The 18,268-nt window shown below is 52.0% G+C and overlaps 1 non-coding gene across 1 annotated transcript; it reads left to right on the forward strand.

Annotated features, from left to right (window-relative positions):
- Positions 1 to 13,551: 13,551 nt before the first annotated feature.
- On the forward strand, positions 13,552 to 13,738 carry LOC123356131. The gene has a single exon (XR_006575287.1). It is a non-coding gene; the product is annotated as a U2 spliceosomal RNA (small nuclear RNA).
- The last annotated feature ends 4,530 nt before the right edge of the window (positions 13,739 to 18,268 follow it).

Consider the following 18,268-nt stretch of genomic DNA (forward strand, 5'->3'; position numbering starts at 1 on the left):
GTGAAGGGGCTGCAGGAGAGGGGCCATGGCTGGTGGCACAGGGAGTTAAGGGCAAAGGGGGCACAGGAGGGGGCAGGAGTTAGGGGTGAAGGAGGTGCAAGGGTTGGGAGTGCAGGAGCTAGCGGTAAAGGGGGAGTGGGGATCGTCCAGGGGCAATGGGGAAGTGCCAAAGTACAAGCTTTGCCCAGGGCACCATTTCCCCTAATGCTGGTCTGAGCAAACCATTGGAAATGACCCTTCAGTGAGACCAGAACCCTAGTGTACAAAAGCCCCTTTGTTAAGTGGTGGTGGCTGAGGGCTTAGGGAGATGCGTTAGAAAGCAACGGGCGTCTTTCTGTGGAGGTTTGATTCTTGCCTGTTAGGCAAGGCTGGTGTGTGGTGTCTCCATGGCTGTACTTTCCGTCTCTGATCTGCCACAGGGAGCCACGTCTAGACATATTCAGAGGCTCTATGCCAGGGTTTCTCAAACTTCCTTTCACTACAACCCCCTTCTGCCAAAAAAAACTTATTACATGGCCCTGGAAAGAGGGACCAGAGAGTAGAAATGAATCCCGAACACAGCGCGTGGGCCTGGGTCTCCTGCACAGTCTCCCTGCACACCCTCAAGGCATAACAAGTTCCCTGCAGAGAAGCAGAGGGGCGGGACCGGGGGCTGCAGCACCCCCATGTCTCACTGTGAAAAGCTCCAGATGCTGTGAGAACAAAGCCAGCATTATTGTGTGATTCCAGAGAACCCCAGAGCTGTGCTGCCCCTGTGCAGTGTGAGCAGGAATTGCACATTTTCACAATGCTTGTGAACACCAGGGTCCGTGCAACCATTTAGGCAAACTAGGCGGCCACCTAGGGCGCCTAGTGGTTGGAGGCACCTAAAAGCCCCCTCAGGCGAGGAGGTGGAGCGGAGGTGAGCTGGGGGGGGGGCACGCGGGGAGGGCTGTCCCCAGTAACGGGGGATTGGGGGCGCACAGGGGAACCACTCCCCACCCCAACTCACCTCTGCTCTGCCTCCTCCGCCGAGCACACAGCCCAGTCTCATGTCTCCTCCAGTCGGCGTCGCAAGCCTGGGCGGGGAGGAGAATTACAGCGATGCCAGCGTGCTCAGTGGAGGGGGTGGAGCCGAGGTGAGCTGGGGCGGGCTCCCCAGGCAGGCTTAGCTGCCGCAGGCAGGGGCGGCAGGTTATATCTGTGTGCGGTGCCCAGGCTCCAGGAATATTCAGCGCTGGGGGCCCTGCTCCAGCAATATTTGGAGCTGGGTCTCTCCCCCGGCCCTGAGCCTCCCCAATGCCCCAAACCCTCAACCCCAGCCAGAGCCCTCATCCCCCCGCACCCTAATCTTCTGCCCCAGCCCTGAGCCCCCCCGCAGCATGAACCCCTCATCCCCCCGCACCCTAATCTTCTGCCCCAGCCCTGAGCCCCCCCGCAGCATGAACCCCTCATCCCCCTGCACCCTAATCCTCTGCCCCAGCCCTGAGCCCCCCCCGCAGCATGAACCCCTCATGCCCCCACACCCTGATCCTCTGCCCCAGCCCTGAGCCCCCAGCAGCATGAACCCCTCATCCCCCTGCACCCTGATCCTCTGCCCCAGCCCTGAGCCCCCCCGCAGCATGAACCCCTCATCCCCCAGCACCCTGATCCTCTGCCCCAGCCCTGAGCCCCCCGCAGCATGAACCCCTCATCCCCCGCACCCTCCTCCTCTGCCCCAGCCCTGAGCCCCCCCGCAGCATGAACCCCTCATCCCCCTGCACCCGTTTCCTCTGCCCCAGCCCTGAGCCCCCCGCAGCATGAACCCCTCATCCCCCCGCACCCTAATCCTCTGCCCCAGCCCTGAGCCCCCCGCAGCATGAACCCCTCATCCCCCCCCACCCTAATCCTCTGCCCCAGCCCTGAGCCCCCCGCAGCATGAACCCCTCATCCCCCCGCACCCTAATCCTCTGCCCCAGCCAGAGCCCCCCGCAGCATGATCACTTCATAGCCCAGCACCCTTATCCTCTGCCCCAGCCCTGAGCCCCCCGCAGCATGAACCCCTCATCCCCCCGCACCCTGATCCTATGCCCCAGCCCTGAGCCCCCCCGCAGCATGAACCCCTCATCCCCCCGCACCCTGATCCTCTGCCCCAGCCCTGAGCCCCCCCGCAGCATGAACCCCTCATCCCCCCGCACCCTAATCCTCTGCCCCAGCCCTGAGCCCCCCCGCAGCATGAACCCCTCATCCCCCTGCACCCTACTCCTCATCTCCAGACCTGAGCCCCCCCACCGCATGAACCTCTCATCCCCCGCACCCTAATCCTCTGCCCCAGCCCTGAGCCCCCCCGCAGCATGAACCCCTCATCCCCCCGCACCCTAATCCTCTGCCCCAGCCCTGAGCCCCCGGCAGCATGATCCCCTCATCCCCCTCCACCGTAATCTCCTGCCCCACCCCTTTGCCCCCCGCCCCATGAACCCCTACACCCCCCGCACCCTAATCCTCTGCCCCAGCCCTGAGCCCCCTGCAGCATGAACCCCTCATCCCCCTGCACCCTAATCCTCAGCCCCAGCCCTGAGCCCCCTGCAGCATGAACCCCTCATCCCCCCGCACCCTAATCCTCTGCCCCAGCCCTGAGCCCCCCCGCAGCATGAACCCCCTCATCCCCCCGCACCCTAATCCTCTGCCCCAGCCCTGAGCCCCCCCGCAGCATGAACCCCTCATCCCCCTGCACCCTAATCCTCATCCCCAGACCTGAGCCCCCCCACAGCATGAACCCCTCATCCCCCGCACCCTAATCCTCTGCCCCAGCCCTGAGCCCCCCCGCAGCATGAACCCCTCATCCCCCCGCACCCTAATCCTCTGCCCCAGCCCTGAGCCCCCCGCAGCATGAACCCCTCATCCCCCCGCACCCTAATCCTCTGCCCCAGCCAGAGCCGCCCCGCAGCATGAACCCCTCATGCCCCCGCACCCTAATCCTCTGCCCCAGCCAGAGCCGCCCCGCAGCATGAACCCCTCATCCCCCCGCACCCTGATCCTGTGCCCCAGCCAGAGCCACCCCGCACCCTAATCCTCAGCCCCAGCCAGAGCCCTCACCCCTGCACCCTAATCCCCTGCCCCAGACCTGAGCCTCCCCCCGCAGCATGGGCCCCTCAGCCCCCCGCAACCTACTCCTCAGCCCCAGCCCTGAGCCCCCCCGCACCCTAATCCTCAGCCCCAGCCAGAGCCCTCACCCCTGCACCCTAATCCCCTGCCCCAGACCTGAGCCTCCCCCCGCAGGATGAACCCCTCATCCCCAGCCAGAGACTTCATCCCCCCGCACCCTAATCCTCAGCCCCAGCCCTGAGTCCCCTCCTGCATCATGAACCCCTCATCCTCAGCCCCACAGCCCTCACCCCTGTATTCCCTCCTATCCCCAAACTCCCTCCCCACAAGGTGCACCCCTCCCCCTTCCCACATACCCCTTCCCAACCCCAAACTCCGTCCCAAAGCCTGCACCCTTCACCCCCTCCTGCACACCCACCCCTGCCCCAGCCCCAAGCCTGCACCCAAACTCCATCCCAAAGCCTGCACCCCTCCTGCACCCTAATCCCCAGCCCAGGATCTGCACCCCAGACCTCCCTCTCCCGAGCCCCCTCCCACAGCATTAGGCAGGTGGGAGCAGAGTTTGGGGGGGCGGAGTTGGGGGGCGGGTTCTGGGCACCAACAAAATTTCTACAAACTTGCCACCCATGTCCGCAGGAGGTCTCCCCAGGCAGGGTAAGCTGCCGTGGCAGGGGGTGGGGTGGGGAGGAAGTCTCCCCAGGCAGGGTTAGCTGCCATGGGGGGATGGGGGGAGTAGTTGCTGCAGGGGGGCTCCCCGGGTGGGGGGCTGAGTTAGCTGCGGGGGGGGGGCAGGGGGAAAACGGACGGACGCAGTTAGCTGGGTGGGAGGGTGCAAGGTGGAAGTTTCACCTAGGGCCCAAAACTTCCTTGCACCCGCCCTAGGGCTTTCCGCACCCTGACAGGAGGATTAGACACCTGCAGCCAATCAAGGCAGAGCTAATCAGGGCACTTGGATTTAAAAAGGAGTCACTTCAGTTTGTGGTGTGCGTGTGAGGAGCTGGGAGCAAGAGGCGCAAGGAGCTGAGAGGGAGAGGGAGAGGGTGAGGGTGTAGCTGCTGGAGGACTGAGGAGTACAAGTGTTATCAGACACCAGGAGGAAGGTCCTGTGGTGAGGATAAAGAAGGTGTTTGGAGGAGGCCAGGGGGAAGTAGCCCAGGGAGTTGTAGCCCTCGCACAGCTAGTACAGGAGGCACTATAGACAGTGTTAGCCAAAAGGGCTCGTTTCCCCCTGGAGCTTACCTAATTACACCAAGGAGGCACGGAGACAGGAAGACGAGTACCACACCCTTTATTGATCGGTCAGCTGAGCGGGTGTTCTCGTCCCGGCTAGTGCCAGAGAGAGACACACCCCACAAACCCGGACGGTCCCCTTTTATAATCAGTAACAAACAACTTAGCCTACGTTCGTCTACGTCATTTGATTGACCTGTAGAAACTGTACATGTATCTGTTAGGGGATAATTGGGTACCCAGGATACATATATCATTTTGTGGGGGCTACAAGATACATACAGCTGTTGAGGATACATTTGTCATTCTGAAGGGGACACAAGATACATCCGTTGACCCTTTGTACTAGATACTTTGGATGCATACATGTGAACGCAGCTGCATACACTTGGGGAGCCAAACAAGCTGATAAGCAAAATAGCTGACATAGGTAAATACACGGCCTTCAGTCTAATAAGTTCTGTAAGCTTTCCAACACGGTTTGGGCAAGCATAGCATAACTTTGGTTCACTCAGGCCTAATACAAAAAGGCTTCATTAGCACTATGGTTTTCCAACAGTTCTCCCCCCTTTGAGAATACTCACCAAACCTTTTGGCTGAGTTTTCTCACACTTTGAGGCCAAAAAGCAATGAAGCTCTGCAGAAATATTTACAACTGCTCTTTTAAGCTTAGTCACCCCCAACCCAGGAATGAATGCATGGACAAAAGAGTGGAACCTTGTTCATTTAACAACGAAGGGATCGGGGCACTGACTATAACTCAGGTAGGTATACCCAGTGGTTTAATTTCCCAGATGTCTCGGTGAATAATTTAGTCCCATATGCATCCTCCCCATGGACCCGGCAGGATTCGGTATGTGGGAGCCACACCCACCCTAACCGGGCCAAAATGCTTGGAAGGAGCACTGTAAATGTACACACTTCCACCCAGAAAGTGTCCAAGTATGTCTTCATGACCACAGATCAGATGGTACTCCTGATATGTCTGTAAGGGCAGTGGGTCAAGTCTGGTGCTCAAGATCACTCCAAATGGCCATCTGCTGGTCATTGAGGAAATCCTGAAATTTTAAACATACTAGATCCCACTGCAATGCCTTCCCAGCCTCAGTGATATGCAATACCATCACTGTCAGTAACTTCTGGGTCGTAGAACTACGGGTGGAAATGACATGTAACTCACCAGCTCCAGCCAGTACTTAAGATAGCTGAGCTTCAAAAAATAAGGCTAGTGGCCTTTTCTAGTTGGCCCAATTTCTTATCATATTCTTGGCTTTTAAGATATTGGCCCTAGCCCACAGGGATCTGCTCAATTCCCTTTCCTTCTATAGGAAATAACCCAGGCTCTTTGTTGTGCTAATCTAATGGCAGCCCCTTGTGAGCAATCTGGGTATGTAAAAGTGATCTGAAAACTGGATAAAGACAATATCATTTAAAATCCAATTAGGGAGGGCAAGACATACTAAAGGATTTATCCAAAACACAGGGCGCAGCCTGTAGAATAAACCCCAACATTCAATTAATACCACATTCCCAAGCAGGGGTCCCACAAGTTTGTTCCTGCCAGTGTATAATTCTTTGATTCTTTACCAGGGTCAGTTCTCAATGTCCTTTTTAGTCAGGAATTCCTGGACTTTGGCAGTGTCAGTGGAGAGGTTAGCTAGCACGTCACCTTGTCCTTTTTCCCTGCTGTCCAGAAGCACAGCCGAACCAGAAGAAAGAATAGGCTAATCATCAGCAGGAGAACCCTCCCGATGTAGAGGGGTCCCCCCGCAGTGAGAATCATGGGTCCAAGCAGTCAGTCTTTGGCACTTCAAAGCGGTGTTGGTAATCAGCAGGACTCACTAAGGGCCTTTCCAGCGTGGAGCCAAAGCAGTCTTTCGTTGGTGGACCTGTACATTGATCCGGTCTCCAGGTTCCATGGAGTGGCAGGGCTGCTAGGGTCTTCGGGTAGTGCGTCTTTACCTGTGTAAAAAGGAAACCTAACACATTGCATTAGTGTCTTTGCAGATTTTTACAGCTGGTTGGGCATATTCAAGCCCCCCTTTTCTGGTTGTTAAAACTTGGCTAACTGTGAACAGTGTCCTTGAACGAAGTCAGTGTATCTCTTTTTTTTTTTTTTTTTTTTGGACTGAGCTTGCTAATTAAAGTTTTTCTCAGTTAACTCGTTCTTTTTCCTTTTCCCCTTTTTGGCTTCTTTTTTTAACCTACAAAGGAAACTTTTACTTTTTACTTATACACCTTTTGTTAACAATGAACACATACACATTGCTGTTATACAGTACATTAGTCTTATTATTTAATGTATGCCACATATACCCTTCTACTAAAATAACCTTATTACAGAGCTTTGGAACAACAAGCCAGGACAAGCACACCCACTTTGATGAGTTAATTCAATACAACTTCTAGTTCAAGAGCTTTCCACCATCCCCAGCCCTCTGGCTAGAAATCTGAGGTAGCCAGAAGGATGCCATGCACAATATGGGGAGTGGGTTAACTTTTCATGTCCGTGCTTCCAAAGACTGTTAGTATGCAAATTTTAATAACAATTTTTAATTAAAAGATTTGGCCAATGTAGTTTCTTTCTCTTACTTAAGAAAATGTATTAGACTTTAGTAGATCACATTTTTCTGATGTATCCAAACACTTTGTATTCTAAGTTGAACAAAACAAGTATCTGCATTTCAATCCAACACTTCCGCTTGATTTCAAATCAGACCATCCCATGAAAATATTAAACACAACAATTCTGGCCACGAGACAAACACCACAAGACAGAACATAGAACACAAAACATAATTTTTACTGTGCCAGTAACTCATGGTACGTTGAATGCTGTTTAGCTGGCATTAGTTTTCTTTGATTATCTGAAAGACAAAAACAGAGGTCTACCCCTTCTGGGCAGTCAATTATTGCTTAAAATATACAAATACCCTTGTTGATTTTAGGCAAAACAGGGGAATTACCCCATATTTTCTTGTATATGTTTTATAGGCAGCCCAGGTTTCAGTGGCTTTTACCTTATCAGTTAGATAATTTGCATTAATACAGATGCTTTCTGGCTTGCTTTTTACTTTTAACTCCTGCTTTTAAACACTGAAAGAAAACATTACCACTTATAGTGCCTTAGAGCCTAATAAATTTTCATTTACATTGCACTGTATACATTCTTTAGCTATCAGAGGGGTAGCCGTGTTAGTCTGGTTCTGTAGAAGCAGCAAAGAATCCTGTGGCACCTTATAGACTAACAGATGTTTTTGCAGCATGAGCTTTCGTGGGTGAATACCCACTTCTTCGGATGCAAGTCATGACTTGCAAGTCATGACATCCGAAGAAGTGGGTATTCACCCACGAAAGCTCATGCTGCAAAAACATCTGTTAGTCTATAAGGTGCCACAGGATTCTTTGCTGATTCTTTAGCTAATTCAACAAAATTGTTCATAGCCAAATGATTGCAATCTAATAATTTCTTTGCCTGAATTTATTTACAAACATTTAAAAAAAAAACACCAAGAACTTTTCTCTTTAGCATTTTTACAAAGTTCAACTACTATTCCCTCCAGCAACTACAGAGTTAACTCTTCACTCTCCTTCAAATCACTTGCTCTTTCCTTATATCACTTGCTTGGCTCCCAACAGCCACTTACCAATTCAAATCACCATTCCAAATATCCTCCTGAGTATTTGAAATCCCCATGCTTACACTCACTTACTTCTTCCTTCCACTAGACCCTCAAAAGTTTCCAACCTGTTCTCCAAGCTCTCTGTCTGTTGCCTGCCCGCCTGGGCCTGATCCTTTTTTTTTTTTTTTTTTTTTTTGCTGAACCGTTTTTTTTCATGGGCTTTTGCCCCCACCCTTTTGATCTTTTCCCTAAAACATTTTATTTACAAGACTACCCGAGTTCTTTCGTGTGAGGCTTGCCACCTGGGCAAAACGCATGGCCCACTGGCGTTTAACTATTTAATTGCCTCTTGTAGCAAACACACTGCTGTTACGGCGTATGCTGAGCACAAATGGTTAAATTTTAACAAGTCCCTAAAGGACTGGTACTTGCTTAGCCAGGGCTTCCTTTTGTAACTGGAAGTCCTGTCTCAAGGCCTGCAACTTGGCCTGGCGCAGGTTTGAGTTGCTCCCTGGTTTATGATTTATGCTCTTAATTGCTCAATTCTAGTTATCAAATACACATTTTTTTCCTTTTCTCCAACTACTCTATTGCCCAGTCCTGCTACGACTGGGGGTAGATCCACCTGCCACCCTTCCTGGTCAACCAGGGTGGAGAGAGGAATGCTAAACCCTTCTCCAGTTCTCAGACTTACTGCGGCTGAGAGTGGGCACACCTTTAATCATGTAATCCTCAACATATAACACCAACAATACCAAACAGAACAAACATAAAATAACAAGGGTAAAACAAATAGATGGTGTGAATTCTGCAGGGCTTCCCCATTCTCTATTGCTCACCAAACTGTGACAAATTTCTGTTACCAATTTATGCCTCATGTCAGGTGATCAAACTGACACTGCAGGACGGTGGGGGAGGATAGAGAAAACACACCATATAACCAAATTTTAAAGCTTCATTACAAATAATAAAACAACAATGGAGAGTGTTGGGAACGCTTCCACATCACTCATAAAAAATATGAATGCCCCATACTTACACATATCCAGACTGGCCACGTCTGTATATAACATTCAGAAAAGGGGAATAGGTGGACGGGAGATTATCCTGTATACAGCTTGTTCAGAATTTCCAACATGCTTCCGCTCTTGGGAGGGCTGTTCTTTTACACCCTGGAATCTCCTGCGGTGTCTCTTTCAGAGATTCCAGTCCAGGTCAGCTACCTGTGGCTTCTCCAGTGTCACCAAGCCACACCAGCACCGGCATCCGTCACAAAGTCAGACTGTTGGATCTCACCAAACAGTTAAGCTTTGCAAATGTAATCTCAGTTCTGTAACTTGTACTGCCTTTGGTTTGCCTGTCTCTATTTTTCCACAGCCAGCTGGGGCTGAAAGCAGTTTTTCTTTGTACTTAACATAGTCTGTACTGATTCTTGACCTTGAGCATAAAACAACTTTCTCTTTTTATCTCTGGGCGAAGCTGAGTTTTAAATTAACCCGTTTTTAGACAAATTGCTCACACTGTGTCAGAGGCTTTTCTTTAGTGATTAAAAGCTCCTCTGAGATATATGATCTTATCTAGATTAAAGGTACCTTTTAATGGGCATTGTTTAGATGGATCTTCACGCGTATAAAGATTCCAATTCTCTAAATACCTGCAGGTTTTAGGACCATAATGTACGTACATATAATATGCTGGGGTACCCTTAGGGGGTGAGGTGGAATGTTTAAACTGTCCCTTACCCATTTTCTACTTACACACGCAGAGAGGGTGTCCTGTCTGCGCTAGCGGTTCATAAACCAAGGATCTCTCCCACAGGGCACCCACACAGGAGAGACTAACGAAGACGACCACGACTCTCCCACACCTCCCCTCAGCAAAGAGCGTCGGCCAGTCTCCGGGAGATGGCGCCGCCCACTCCGATCGCATCCAGTGAGACGACCAGACTGTCAGTAGCCCACACAGAAAGGAAAGGGGGGAGAGAAGATGGGTTCACACACTCCTAGACCCGGTTATCACAGTTTCGGCTTCCAGTACATCAATATAACGAAAAACAAAAGTACCCCTACCAGGAATAAAAACAACAGCATAGTAGTCACATTCCCATAGTCGTTCGGCACGGCCCCCGAACTAGTGGAGTTAACAGAATTATTCATTAGCCGTGGCTGTACCTAGGTATCTTAACCAAAAACCTGTTAGGGGCCCAAGGTCCAACCCGCACTTCGGGGGTGTTAATCCTCAAAACCCAGGAGGTAACGCACTTACCACGCCCGGAGTGGCCACGTCTGGCAGGTGGACTCCCCTCTTCTGGTACTGTCTTGCCTCCGTGTTGTTTGGAGTTCTCTATGGAGGGGGCGTAGCCGTCCCGGCCGATTGCGGCGACCCGGAGCTCGAGCAAACCAATAGCTCAAGGTGGCCACTCTCCTGAGCTGTCCTCGGCCGCCGGTCACGCCCCCTACAGGGAGAGAAGTCCCATCTGGAGTCGCCATTTGTTAGCCAAAAGGGCTCGTTTCCCCCTGGAGCTTACCTAATTACACCAAGGAGGCATGGAGACAGGAAGACGAGTACCACACCCTTTATTGATTGGTCAGCTGAGCGGGTGTTCTCGTCCCGGCTAGTGCCAGAGAGAGACACACCCCACAAACCCGGACGGTCCCCTTTTATAATCAGTAACAAACAACTTAGCCTACGTTCGTCTACGTCATTTGATTGACCTGTAGAACCTGTACATGTATCTGTTAGGGGATAATTGGGTACCCAGGATACATATATCATTTTGTGGGGGCTACAAGATACATACAGCTGTTGAGGATACATTTGTCATTCTGAAGGGGACACAAGATACATCCGTTGACCCTTTGTACTAGATACTTTGGATGCATACATGTGAATGCAGCTGCATACACTTGGGGAGCCAAACAAGCTGATAAGCAAAATAGCTGACATAGGTAAATACACGGCCTTCAGTCTAATAAGTTCTGTAAGCTTTCCAACACGGTTTGGGCAAGCATAGCATAACTTTGGTTCACTCAGGCCTAATACAAAAAGGCTTCATTAGCACTATGGTTTTCCAACAACAGCTGCAATTCACAGGGCCCTGGGCTGGAACCCGGAGTAGAGGGTGGGCCCGGGTTCCCCCAAACCTCCCAACTCCTGATCAGACACAGGAGGAGTTGACCCAGACTGTGGGTTCTACCAGAGGGGAAGATCCCTGAGGTGAGCAAATCTGCCAATAAGCGCAGGACCCACCAAGGTAGAGGAGGAACTTTGTCACCGCCTCTAATTGCAGTGTTTTTAAACGATCTGCATGCTGCTTGCAGGCTCCTAACACTTGCCACAGCAGCTCCTTTTAATTTCCATCCAACCACCTGTACTTATGCTGATAGGTCGACTTTAGGTCTTTAACTTTGATTGGTAGCTGAGAAGATAGTAAATTGGACAGAAACCCATTCGACAAACCTCTTCATTTCCTTGTTATTTCCTGACTTCTTTATTCATCACCTTTTCCTTATTTCCCAGCAGATTGACTAGATCTGGGTGCAAGCAGGGGAACCTGATGGGCTCCTTATTTTCTGATTTCTTTTGGAAGCATTGAACTTGCCAGGGCACAGTCAGATTCTGGATGCTCAGGGAAATGTACACCTCATGCTCAGCTTTAGTTCTGTTTCTCAGCTCTTTTGGAAAATGGATCTTTAGTCTGACATGTAGCATCCTTGCATTAGGAGATGGCTAATTAATAAGACCATAAACCTTGGCAATCAAATGGAACCTGAAGTCCACAGAAGACCCTGAAAGGCCCTTGGGGAGTGGAGTGCAAGATGAGGAAGACTTCCCTGCACAGCTTCTCTCTCAATTCTCGTTTTCCTGGATTGAGCGCAAAAATTGGGAATCAGCTCAGGGTAGGGTTATACCATATGTGTGCAGTGGTTAGACAAGGAACTGGACTGGTATGAAGCAAAACTCTTGTGTGTGCCTGATGACTGTACGTTTGAGAAGGAGCAGAAAAGTGCATTAGGGCTGCAGTATAGCGCTTGCATAGGCTTTCTTTGGCCTGTTTTGCTGTAAGAGTTAACAGTGAGAGATTGTTAGTCACATGTCAGTGGGTGGGTTTATGCAAATTAGGAGCATACAGGGAAACCAGCAAGAGGAAGGAGGCTGAAAGACGTCTCTGTCTTTGAACAGAATTGTGTGTTCAGGGCTCTTGCTTTGAATTCTTCCAGTGGAGTCATTTTGGGGAAGTGATCATCACTTCGAGTTACCTAGTTATCAAAGCCTTGTGAATGGTATTTAGTGTGTGTCCGGGAGCTCCTCGTGCTGAAGTAGAAAACAGTGGGGGAAGAGTGGCTGCCTAGCATCCGAGACTGTTGGAGCTAAGATCAAGCATAGTCTGCCGACTGGGAAAGCGACTGGGCTGCCGATGGGTGTGGAGCGAGGAACGGCAGGAGCTAGGAGTCCTGGTGCCACATATCGGGACGGAGGGCAACACCATCGTCAGCCCCAGAGCCAGAGGCATGCTGGAGAGGTTGCTGAAAGCTATCATCCGTGCGCTCTATGTGGACACCCTGAAGAAAAAGCCGGACCAGGGCAAGGCTTTCGAGGTCACCAGCAAGTGGGACTCCAGTAACCACTTCCTCCTCTCAGGCAGCTTCATCCGTTTCGCCGACTGGCGGTTCATACACCACGCCCAGCTGAACTGTGTCCCCCTCAACGGAGCCATCCACCACGGGAACCCGGACAAACGCTGCTGGAAGTGTGGGTACGCCATGGAGACCTTGCCCCACGTCCTGTGCAGCTGCAAGCCCCACGGCAGAGCCTGGCAGCTGCGCCACAACGCCGTCCAGGACCGCCTGGTGAAGGCTATCGCCCTGCACCTGGGAGAGATTGCTGTCAATCGTGCCATTCCCAGCACCGACAGCCCACTGCGCCCGGACATCGTCGTCATGGACGAGGACCGGAAAAAGATCATCCACGTCGACGTGACGATCCCGTTCGAGAATAGGACCATGGCCTTCCGCCAAGCCCGAGCCCGCAAACTCGAAAAGTACGCTCCTCTGGCTGACACCCTGCGAGCAAAGGGCTACGAGGTCCACACCGACACTCTGATCGTTGGGACCTTGGGCGCCTGGGACCCCCTTAATGAACGAGTACTGCGGACCTGTGGGGTGGGCCGTCGCTATGCGCAGCTCATGAGACGCCTAATGGTCTCGGACGCTATTCGGTGGTCCAGAGACATTTACACAGAGCACGTCACCGGCCACCGTCAATACCAAGAGTGAGCCGGCATGGCTTCGCGCACCCATAGGGCTGAAGTGACCTGTAGACTTCCCCTGTTGGACTTATCCCCTGAGCCCTGAACCAACCAAACTGAACTCTGCCCTGTGAGGGTCATCCTATCATCATTATCCAGTCCGCTCATTTATTCATGCCCACGACTATCCATAACCTGTTTGTATGAGTGATGTACCCTCACTGCTTGCTGGCTGTGCCCTGAACTCACCCACCGTATACCCCGCATTGGGGACATGACAGACTGTGTATATGTATATGCCATCCAATACCCAAACGCTAACATCCCCCTACAACCTGTATGTTACCCCCAATGACACAATAACTGACGCTTCAAACACTTTGTATCATTTATTTTCAAATATTCTCTAATAAACTTTAAATCTGTTCTTATCAGTTTAATATCTGATAGGTCCTTTATTTGAGGACTGTATGTTAAATTGATTTTTGAAACAAGGGGATGGAATTGGAGCTTGCTCTGTCCACCCCATGCATTGACCTGGTATTGCAGTGTCTCCAGGACCAGTGCCTCTCCTTTTGGGGAGAACTGTGTGGTTAGAAAAGCAGAAAAAGTTTCACTCTAAAAATGCTGATTTGAGAAGGCTTTTTTTTAAAAGTAGTTGAAAAATCAGGTGTCTTTAGCTCTTTGGTTTCTTCATGACAACATATTGTTAAAATTTGTTGGGAATGTTTTCTAAGCTACAGATGTGAGTTTCTTTGTCTTGCTGGAGGATTGTTTTAAAAACTGGAATTCTTCTGTTTGCTGTGAGTCTTTTCAACAATATGAAGGACAAATGCGTTTTGGACTGAGGGTCTGTTTGGGAGATGGTTGGTTGGGGGGGGCATTGTGTGTGTGTGGGGGGGAACACAGATTGGTAATATTTGAGGTCACATGCATATCAATAACTGGATGAGTTACACAGACTTCTCCCCACCCAGCCTACGTTCCATGTATCTTGACTGAGCCTGCCGGCCACCATCCCACAGCAGAAGCCTGAAGCCTGAGCCCCACCGCACGTGGGAAGGTGGGGAGCTCCCGCTGGTTGCCTGCTCCTACAGTGTTTATGACTCTGGAAGGGGGTAGGGACCAGCCCCTGCAGGCAGCCCGGGGGAAGAGCCGCTGCTTTGCTGCCCCCGACTCCCCGTCAATTACAGCCCGGGAGGCTGTGGCCACAATAAAAGCCCCTGGTGGCCACACTTGAGAAATGCTGGAGCCTCACAGTAAACAAATCCCAGCAGGTTTGTCACTCCCTGTCCCCCACCCTGGGGATTTCCTGCCCTCTCCCACCCAGACCAACCTTCCTGGAAGTTCCCACCCCCTGTGTATTTACTGCCCTTTCTCCCCGCCAAGGGAACCCGCCAGCAACTCCCTGATCATCCCTCCCTCAACTGGCTCCACTGCAGCCATTTCCCTTCCCCGGCCCCTGGGAGGACGGAATGAGCTGGAGCAAAACATGGATGTTGCACTGCAGCCTGTTAGGGCAAAAAGGGCAATTGGGGACATGTCAGAACAGGAAATAATTTCCCAGCACAATTCCCCCCAGGCTCTTTCCCTGCACACAGATATTCTAGCTTGTCCTGCATGTGACAGAAACATTCAAATCTAGGGCTGTCAATTAATTGCAGTTAACGTACGCAATTAACTTTAAAAAATCATAATTAATCTGTTTTAATCGCACCGTTAAACAATAGAATACTAATTTAATTTTTTGTTTTTCTACATTTTCAAATATATTGATTTCAATTACAACACAGAATCCGAAGTGTACAGTGCTCACTATATATAGTTTTATTACAAATAGTTGCACTGTAAAATATAAAGTACTGTAGTGCAATCTCTTTATCATTAAAGTGCAACTTGCATATGTAGATTTTTTGTTCTTGTTGCAGAAGTGCACTCAAAAAGAAAACAATGTAAAATTTTAGCATCCAGTCAGTCCTACTTCTTGTTCAGCCAATCGCTAAGACAAACAAGTTTGTTTACATTTACTGGAGATTATAATACATGGGCAGCATTTACGTCACCTAAAAGTGAGAACAGGCTCTCTCATGGCACTTTTGTAGCCAGCGTTGCAAGGTATTAATGTGCCAGATATGCTAACATCCATATGCCTTCATACTTCAACCACCATTCCAGAGGACATGCTCCATGCTGATAACGCTTGTTAAAAAAATAATGCATTAATTTGTGACTGAAAACCTTGATGAAGAACTGTATGTCTCCTGCTCCATGGTTTTATCCACATTCTGCCATATATTTAGTTTTATGGCAGTCTTGGGTGATGACCCAGCACATGTTCACTTTAAGAACACTTTCACTGCAAATTTGACAAAACGCAAAGAAAGTATAACGTGAGATTTCTAGAGACAGCTACAGCGCTCGACCCAAGGTTTAAGAATCTGAAGAGCCTTCCAAAATCCAAGAGAGACGAGGTGTGAAACATGTTGTCAGAAGTCCTCAAAGAGCAACACTCTGATGCAGACACTACAGAACCTGAACCGCTAGACAGGAAAATCAATCTTCGGTTGGTGGCATCTGACTCAGATGAGGACTATGAAGGTACTTTGGCTCGTTATCGAGCAGTACCTGTCATCAGCATGGAAGCATGTCCCTGGCCTCTTATTGCTAGAAGCTGGGAGGGGAGAACAGGGGCTGGACCTCTCCATGGCTGCATGGTCTGGTCACTCCCTCTGAAGCCCATAGCCAGGGCCAGCCTTAGGGGTGGGTGCCACCAGGGAATTGCCCAGGGGTACCATGGTCAAGGGCGGTGCTGTACGGTGGCAGAGAGGTGTGTGCTGCTGGTGTAAAGTCAGTAACTGCTCCCGGCTGGCAGGGGAGCGCTGCTTGGGGTGGTGCCCAGATTTCTCCCTGCTCCCTCCCGGCATAGGAACATGAGGGGAGGGAGGGGAAGAGAAGGGGGAGAGAGCAGTGATGAGCGGATACGGCTCCCCCCAATGTTCCTCCGTGCCCCCCTAGGGGGCTGTGAGAGGGGGAGCAAGGAGCGACATCAGGGCTCCCTGCATCCAGGTCACCTTCCCCACCTGGGCTGCATAAGGAGAGGACAGAGAGCAGCAGCCCAGGTGGGGAAGGTGACCTGGATGCAGGGAGCCCTGATGTCGCTCCTTGCTCCCCCTCTCACAGCCCCCTAGCGATGTGCGGAGGAGCAGTGTTCAGGGGCGGCGGGGCGAGCGAGCAGCAATGCCAACTACTCCGTGAATCCAGGTCAGTTTCCCCAAGTGGGCACAGGAGGGGGTGCAGGGGTTAGGGGAAAAGGGGGCACAGTGCAGGGATTACGGGTGCGGGAGGAGGCTGGGGTTAGGGGTGCAGGGGTTAGGGGAACTGGAGGGGGCACAGGGTTAGGGGTGCAGAGCTTGGGGGCACCAGAGGAGGTTCAGGGTTGGGTGCCAGAGGAGGGGAGCAGGGATTAGGGGGACAGTAGCACAGACCACACCTACTCCTCCTGCTTTCTCCTGACACCAGCACCATCCTTCCCAGCATCGCCTCATGGCAGCATCTGCTTCCGGACTCGCACCAGAAACGGGAAGTCTGGGCCCTGCCTGGCAGCAGCTGTCAGGAAATGGAAGCAGGAGACACTACCACTCCCATGGTGCCGTAGGGTTTTCAGGTGGGGTGCCCCCCCCCCGGTTGGGCTCCAGGGGAGGTTTGGCATCTTAAGGGACTGGGGGGGGGGGTTGCTTGGAGGAGGTTTGAGGACCAACAGCGAAGGGGAAGTAGGACACTGGCCAGAATACCAGGAGACAAGGCAGGTGAGGTGATACCTGTTACTGGACCAGCTTTGGAGCTACACAGGGTCTTCTTCATGCAGGGGAAAGGTGCTCAAAGCATCACAGTTCAATAGAAGGTGGAACGCTCTGCCCCGAACACCAGACATTCCCCTACTTCCTGGAACGGGGGGGCCTGTCCCCATTGTCCTGTAAATAGCCCCACCGTGTACCCCAGAGGTGGCTGCATCTTAGCACCAAGACACCAGTGGTCACTGCTCCAGAGGAGATGGTACATACAGGCCACTGCCCTACATGGCCCCACACGTTACTGTCCCAAGAGGTGAAGTACACACAGGCTACTACTCAAACTGGGCACCTGGGGTCACTGCAGCAATGGCTGGGGGGGATACATGCAGGGCACTGCTGCACAGGGCCACCAGGGGGCACTGCTGCAATGGTGGTGGTGGTGTGGGGGGATGATAAACAGGCCACTGCCTGAAGTGGCCACTACCACAATGGTGTGGGGAGAGGGGGAGGGAGATACCAATAGGGCACTGCCACACCAGGGCACCACAGGGAGGTCACTGCTCCAATTAGTAGAAAAACACATCGGGTAGTGCCCCGACTGGGGGCCCTGCCCCAGAGAGAGAGGGGGCTGGGGAGAGAAGAGGAAATCAAAGGCCACTGCCTCACTTAGCCACCAGGGGTCACTACCTAAATAGGGGGGACAAACACACAGGGCACTGCCCCACCTGACCAGCAGGGGTCACTGCCCCAATAGGGGGATATACAGAGGGTATTGCCCCACGGAGATGCCAGGGATCAGTGCCTGCCATACCTGGCACAGGGGTAGAAGGGATAGGGTGACCAGATGTCCCGATTTTATAGGGACAGTCCCAATATTCGGTGCTTTTTCTTATGTAGGTGCCAATTACCCTCCACCCCGTCCCGATTCTTCACACTTTCTATCTGGTCACCCTGAGGGGCGGGGGCAGGGAGAGAGGGGGCTACACACAGGGCACTGCCATACTTGGCCACCAGTGCACATCCCTAGTGGGGGAGTGACACACACCAGGAGCTGGGCTCACTGCCACAAAGGGGTTGGAAGATACCCAGGGCACTGCCTGACACGGCCACCCAGGCACCCTGCCACCTTGGGGGAGGTGAAGAACCCACCTCAGGCACCGACTCCCTGAGACTCCGCCCAACACCACCCATTCCCCTGAGACCCCGCCCTCGCATTGCCCTGAGACCCCGCCCCTGCCCCGCCCTTTGCCCTGAGACTCCGCCCCGACACCACCCATTCCCCTGAGACCCCGCCCCTGCCCCGCCCTTTCCCC

The sequence above is a fragment of the Mauremys mutica genome, chromosome 24, assembly GCF_020497125.1.
Source record: "Mauremys mutica isolate MM-2020 ecotype Southern chromosome 24, ASM2049712v1, whole genome shotgun sequence".
NCBI classification, from domain to species: Eukaryota; Metazoa; Chordata; order Testudines; family Geoemydidae; genus Mauremys; species Mauremys mutica.